General features: G+C 45.5%; 1 pseudogene; it reads right to left on the reverse strand.

Annotated features, from left to right (window-relative positions):
- Window positions 1–241: 241 nt before the first annotated feature.
- On the reverse strand, window positions 242–882 carry LOC103265166 (annotated as a pseudogene).
- Between the last annotated feature and the right edge of the window lie 6,573 nt (window positions 883–7,455).

Here is a 7,455-nt window from a genome sequence, read left to right on the forward strand (position 1 = left end):
TGCATTTGGGAAGATGCCCCAAACCTGGCTCTGAAGGCTCCCCAGGGAGGCCAGCTCCCAGCTGCCTGCTCTGGCTGGGGCTCAAGCCCCAGGCAAGGGCAGCCCCAGACCAGAGAGAGCCTGGCTTCCCAACCCAGAGTTGTGCAATCACCACCTTGGTGCAGGTTGGGTGCAGGGACAGCCAAGCTGAGACAGGGCAGGTCCCCACAGCCCCAGGTGGGGCACCACTTGGTTCTGGGTCTCACTCCCCGCTATGCCGGGCTTTCCCTGTCAGTCGGCGGCACCGGGTCTTGCTGGTGCGAGTGGCCCTCGGGGGCTTCTTGGTGGAGTCCTGGGCCGGTCGGGGATGTTTTCTCTTGGCCTTCTTGCAGCTGTGTGCATGCAGTGATGCTGTGAGGGAGGAGATCCGCTGAGAGAGCAGGGCTCTTTGGACTTCCTGGGCAAGGCTCTGGTTGGCTTCTCCATGGATGATGCCTCCTCTTCGAACCCATCCCTGGCCGCTTGCTCAGGTGCGGGCAGCCCAAGTAGCCGGGCTCCCGAGAGGTCCGGGTCGCTGACGGTGGTCACAGTGGCCGTGTGGTTGGGGTGGTCGTACGGCCCCGACTCCGTCTTTGCCGTGGCCAGCCGTTCCAGCTCACCTGCCTCCTCCAGCTCCTCCTCTCTCTCGGCCAGCCTCTTCAAGTATTCCTGGTGGCGCTGTTCCCGGAGCGGTTTCGGCTCGGCCTTCAGTCGCTGCTTAATCTCCTCAATGGCTCCCTTCTTCCGCTCCCCCTTCCGCTGGCGGAAGCCTGCCAGGTACTCCCGCCGCTTCTCTTCCTCGAAGCTGAGAACGAGCCGAGGCCGCCGGGTGTCACCATCTCGCTTCTTCTTGTTGCGGCCCATCGCGGTGAGGCCTTGGACCGCGCGGCTCCCTCTCCCCTGTCTCTTGAAAATAAAATAAAATAAGATGCAAATACAACTACATAAAAAAGAAAATGAAAACACAACATAGCAAACACTGTGGGATGCAGCTAATATAGAACCGAGAGGGAACTCTATAGCATTAAATGCCTAAATTAGGGGGAAGAAAGAAGTGCTCAAATCAATAATGTCAGTTTCCTTCTTTTTTTTGAGTTGGAGCCTCACTCGGTCGCCCAGACTGGAGTGCAGCGGCCGCTCCCGGCCCCCGCAGCCTCGACCTGCTGGGCCCCGGCGATCCTTCCGCCTCAGCCTTCCCAGTAGCTGGAACTACAGGCGTGCACTACCACGCCCGGCTCATTTTTTGATTTATTGTAGAGATGAGGTCTCGCCAAGTTGCCCGGGCGGGTCTCGAACTCGCGGGCTCAGGCAATCCACTCACCTCGGCCTCCCAAAGCGCTGGGATTACAGGCTGAGCCACTGAGCCCGGCTAATAATTCCAAAATTTTAAAGAAGTAATACGAATTCTACATGAACATTAAAAATTAAAGAAAACGAAAGAGAAGGGAAGGAACCCTATGAAATCAGCACTCAATGATATCAAATCAAAGACTTTGCATGAAAGAAAAATTCATGAATTTAGATGCAAATTTTTAAAAATTTAAAAAAACAAAATATTAACAAATTGATTTCAAAAATATACAAAAAGAATAATATATTTGGAGCAAGTAGGCTTTATCTCAGAATTTCAGGTTGGTTTAACATTCGAAAATCAATAAATTTAATTTACTATATTAACAAATTTAAAAAGAAAAAACTTAGCCGAGTTCAGTGGCTCAGCCTGTAATCTCGCGCCTTTGGCAGGCTGAGGTGAGTGGATTGCCTGAGCCCATGGGTTCCAGACCCGCCTGGGCAGCGAGACCTCATCTCTACAATAAATCAAAAAATCAGCCAGGCGTGGTAGCGCATGCCTGTAATTCTGGCTACTCAGAAGGCTGAGGTGGAAGGATCGCCGGAGCCCAGCAGGTCGAGGCTGCGGTGGCCGGGAGCGACCACTGCACTCCAGTCTGGGCAACGGAGTGAGTCTTCAACTCAAAAAAAAAAAAAAGAAAAGAAAAGAAAAAAACCTGTGACCACTTCAATAGGTGCAAAAGTATTTAACAAATTCTAATTTCCATTTCTGACAAAAAAAAAAAAACACTTTCAACAAAGTAGGAATCGACGGGAACTCCTGTAACCTGATAATGGAGATCTATGAAAAAGTTGCAGCTAACATCATCCTTAATGGTGAAAGACCAATTGCTTTCCCCAAAATCAGAACAAGGAAAGAATGTCTGTTCTTATCACTAATAGTCAACATTGAACTATAGGTTTTAGCCAGTGCAATAAAGCAAGAAGAAAAGAAGAGATTGGAAGGAAGGAAGTAAAACTATTTTTATTCACAGATGATGTGATTATCTATATAGAAAAATCCTATGCAATCTACAAAAAACTACTATAATTAACACATGACTTTAGCAAAGTTTCAGAATATAACAACTGTATTACTATATAATAGCAACAAATATTGGGAAATAGGATTTCAAAATATAATACCATTTTTAAAATAGGAAATGGGCCGGGCACGGTGACTCAGCCTGTAATCCCAGAAATTTGGGAGGCCGAGGCGAGAGGATCACCTGAGCCTGGGAATTTGAGGCCAGCCTGGGCAACTTGGTGAGACCTTGTCTCTATAATAAATCACAAAAATTAGCCGGGCGTGGTGGTGTGTGTCTGTAGTTCCAGCTACTTGGAAGACTGAGGCAGAAGGCTCGCCTAAGCACAGCAGGTCAAGGCTGCAACAGCCATGAGCATGCCACTGCACTCCAGCCTGGGCAACAAGAGTGAGACTCGCAACTCAAAAAAAAAAAAAAAATTGGAAATAGGGATAAATCTGACAAAAGATGTGTAAGTCATATACAATGAAAACTATAAAACAGGCTGGGCACAGTGGCTTACGCTTATAATCCCAGTACTTTGGGAGGCCAAGGTGAGAGGACTGCCTAAGCCCACGGGTTTGAGACCAGCTGGGCAACTTGACGAGACCTCATCTCTACAGTAAATCAAAAAATTAGCTGGGCATGGTGGTGCGTGCCTGTAGTTCCAGCTACTTGGAAGGCTGAGGCAGAAGGATCGCTGGAGCCCAGCAGGTCGAGGCTGCTGTGGCCATGAGCATACCACTGCACTCCAGCCTGGGCGACAGAATGAAATTCCATCTAAACAAAAAAACTATAAAACACTGTGAAGGGAAATTAAATAATACTTTTAAAATAGATATACTGTTTTCTTGCATTGGGATACTCTATATTGTTAAGATTCAAATTGTTCCTAATTTGATCTACAGATAGAATACAATCCAAGTGAAAATCCCAAGAGGATTTTAACATTATACATTAAATCAAATATATACATTTACATTTTACATTATTTTGTGAATTTTTATGTTAACAATATAAATGTTGGTTTTATTTTTGTGTTTTTAGAGATAAGGTCTCCCTCTGTTGCCCAGGCTGGAGTGCAGTGACGTGACAAGCCTCTACTTCCTGGGCTCAAGCAATCCTCCTAACTCAGCCTCTCTAGTAGCTGGGACAAGGGGCACATGCCACCGTACTTGGCTAACTTTTCAAATTTTTGTAGAAACAGAGTCTGACTATGCTGCCCAGGCTGGTCTCAAACTCCTGGACTCAGGTGATTCTCCTTCCTGCTTCAGCCTCCCAAAGAGCTAGGATTACAAGTGGTGAGCTACCACACCCAGTCATAACTCAAAATTAACTCAAAACGGATCACAGGCCTTAACCTAAAATCTAAAACTACCAATTTCTAGAAAACTAAAAAAAGAGAATTCTCTGTGACCTTGGGTTGAGCAAAGATTTCTTAGGAACAACACTAAAAGCATAATCAATTTTAAAAATCAACAAACTGGATTTCCTTAAAATGAAAAACATTTATGCAACATTCCAAAATGCCTGCAGAAATAAAATAAGAGTATTAGCTCTTTGAAAGACGTTGTTAGCTGGACGCGGTGGCTCAAGTCTGTAATCTAACACTTTGGGAGGCCGAGGCGAGAGGATTGCCTGAGCTCAGGAAATCCACCTCAGTCTCTTGAGTAACTGGGACTACAAGCGTGCACCACCACACTCGGCTATTTTTTCTGATTTTCTGTGGAGTCAAGGTCTTACTATGTTGTCCTAGGCTCAAGCAAGCCTCCCACCTTGGCCTCCCAAAGTGTGGGGATTATAGGCATGAGCCACCATACCCAGCCAATGAATGAATTTTTTTAAGTATTATGTTTTATAATATAATTTATTATTTCCATATTTATTATTATTATTTTTTTAGATTTGAGAGTGCATATGCATATTCATTACATGAATTTATTGTGTAGTGGTGGGGATTTGGTCTAAGGTCTATGAATGAATCTTTTTTTTATTTATAAACATATTTTTTATTTTAAAATGGTGGGGTACAGTTAAGGGTTAGGTTTACAAATATGCATCGTTCAGGCAGCCTTGTTGATAAGGGGTGTCTCCCCATCCCCAGATAGATATGGACTACCATTGATTCCACCTCCTTTCCCCTCCCTGCCCTCCCATAGTTTCCGGCCACTGTCAGTCCTTTTCTTAAAGTATTACGATAGATGTTCAAGGCCCACTATATGAGTGAGAACATGATCTTTTATGAATGAATCTTAAAGTAACTATGCTGAGTGAAAAAAACCAGAACCTCTGCCCCAAAAAGAGCGGGTACTGTATGATTACATTTATGTAAAACTTTAGAAAATCCAAACTAATCTGCACCGACAGAAAGCAGATTGGGGTCAATTAATGTACTCATTATCTTGACTGTGGTGATGATTTCATGAGTGTATACGTATGTCAAAACGTATCAAATTGGACATTTTAAATAAGTGCTGTTTATGTTATGTCAGGGCAACCACCCTTTCACAATTCCACCATTAGACTTGCGGTTTATTCTCTGGAGGAAGTTACAGAGGTTCTATGGACTACAGCAGTGGTCCCCAACCTTTTTGACATCAGGGACCAGTTTCATGAAAGACAATTATCCCACTGACAAGGGTGAGGGGCTGGGGCAGTGAACAGATCATCAGGCATTCAATTCTCATGAGGAGCACACAAGCTAGATCCCACACATGCGCAGTTCACCATAGGGTTTGCAGCTCCTTGGAGACTCTGATGCCGTCGCTGATCTGACAACACGTGGAGTTCTGCTTACCCTGCAGCCTGGTTCCTAACAGACCACAGTACCGTAGTAGTCAATACAGGACAGCAGGCACAGCAAGGGAATTAACGAAAACAGGAAAGTCCACATACTGAAGGCTGAGCCTCATGGCCTTTCACCCCCACTAGGCCTCCTGAGCCCTGGCAGCCAGGCCTCTCTCCTCTAGGCAGGAGCCTGGAAGACAGTTCACTGGGTAATCCTGCTGGCCCAAGGAAAAATACTTAAATGCTCGGATGTTGGGGGTTAACATAGCCAGAAAACCTTATGGTGAAGACCACAGTCTACAAGCCCCATTCATGAGATCAGCGCTCCTCATTGAGTTTTTTTTTTTTTTTGAGTCAGAGTCTCACTCTGTCTTCCAGTCTGGAGTGCAGTAGCACAGTCACGGACAGCTCACCACAGCTTTGGACATTTGGGCTGAAGGGATCCACCCTCAGCCTCCCAAACAGCTGGGACTACAGGTGTGTGCCACCACGTCTGGCTAATTTTTTACTTTTTTGTAGAGATGAGTTCTCATTATGCTGCCCAGGCTGGTCTCAAACTCCTGGGTTCATGCTGTCCTCCCACCTCGGCCTCCCAAAGTGCTGGGATTACAAGCATGAGCCACCACACCAGGCCCTAATTGGCTTTTCAATACTCAACTCTTAAATTTCAGCAAACAACTAAAATTAGAATTTAACTACTCTGAGAACATGAAGGTACAGGAAAGGTGTTTATACAGAGAGCTAGGGAATGCTATTGGAAGGTAAATTATATTCTTTAGGGAGAAGTAGCAAATAGTAGCAATTTTTTTTTTTTTTTTTTGAGTTGGAGTCTCACTCTGTCGCCCAGACTGGAGTGCAGTGGCCGCACCCGGCCACCACAGCCTCGACCTGCTGGGCTCCGGCGATCCTTCCGCCTCAGCCTTCCGCCTCAGCCTTCCAAGTAGCTGGAATTACAGGCATGCGCTACCACGCCCGGCTGAATAGTAGCAATTTAAGCATATTATTAGGATGTGTGAAGATAAATATTACAAGAACCAGCTGAAATAATTGAAAGCAGTTGCATCTTACAGAGGGAAAATGGGAAGGGATGAGTACATCACCGTAATAACAAGCTGAGGACAACTGCATGACTCTTTATGTGCCCGTGTAACTTTGATAAAAACTGAAGGGGAAAAAGTGAAAGAAAAATAAATGCAAGATGAATAAAGCTCTTGAAAAGTCAATGGGTAAGATGATCATAGGCCCAGTCTGCCAGAGATATCCCCAGTTTTCAGCTATTAATAGCCCCCTTTTACTCTTAGGATGTTCCCGTTTGGCTAACTTCACAATGGATGTGTCAGGCTGACACCTGAATCCGCTGATCAACCTTAACATCACCTTTACATCAGACACAGTGTCCTCTCAAAGTGTTGCAATAGGAATTGCACAGTGCCACCAATGAAATACGCTTGCCCAAAAAAAAGAAAAGAAAAAGAATCTAAATCAAATTGTGCCTCCCAGTTGGAGTTTCTCAGCCTCAGCACTAGTGACATTTGGGGACATGTAATTCTTTTTTTTTTTTTTTTGAGTTGGAGTCTCACTCCGTCGCCCAGGCTGGAGTGCAGTGACAAGCTCACGGTCACCCCAGTGTCGACCTGTTGGACTCAGGCGATCCTTCCACCTCAGCCTTCCAAAGTAGCTGGAACTACAGGCATGCACTACCACGTCCAGCTAATTTTTGATTTATTGTAGAGATAAGGTCTCGCCAAGTTGCCCAGGCTGTTTTCAAACTCATGGGGTCAGGCAATCCCCTCACCTCGGCCTCCCAAAGTGCTGGGATTACAGGCTTGAGCCACCATGCCTGGCCACGTAACTCTTTCTTGTGAACAGTTGTCCCATGCACTGTAGGATTACAGCAGTGTCCCTGGCTTCTACTCACTAAATGCCAGTAGCTCCCCCACCCGCAGTTGTGACAACCAAAAATGTCTCCAGACATTGCCAAATGTCCCCAGTGAGGTGAGAGGAGAAAAATCTCCCTCAGTTGAGAACCACAGTTTAACACCTTAAGTACCAATTCACAGGACACAGGATGGAGAAATCTGTTAAAGGATACCAGCAGAAGCAACCAGCCAAATTCAGAATGTGACATGTTCTGAGGGACAGATGACCAGATTCTGCAACAAACATATAGCATGGGGGTAGGTATGGGGGGGAGGGGCTATGGACCGTTAAAAAGCCTATAAAAATATATCAACAAATGCAATGTGTGGACCTTGTCTGGATCCTGATTTAAACGAACTACAAAAAGACACTTTTG

The sequence above is a fragment of the Carlito syrichta genome, unplaced genomic scaffold, assembly GCF_000164805.1.
Source record: "Carlito syrichta isolate Samal-C Ts95f unplaced genomic scaffold, Tarsius_syrichta-2.0.1 Scaffold305873, whole genome shotgun sequence".
NCBI lineage: Eukaryota > Metazoa > Chordata > Mammalia > Primates > Tarsiidae > Carlito > Carlito syrichta.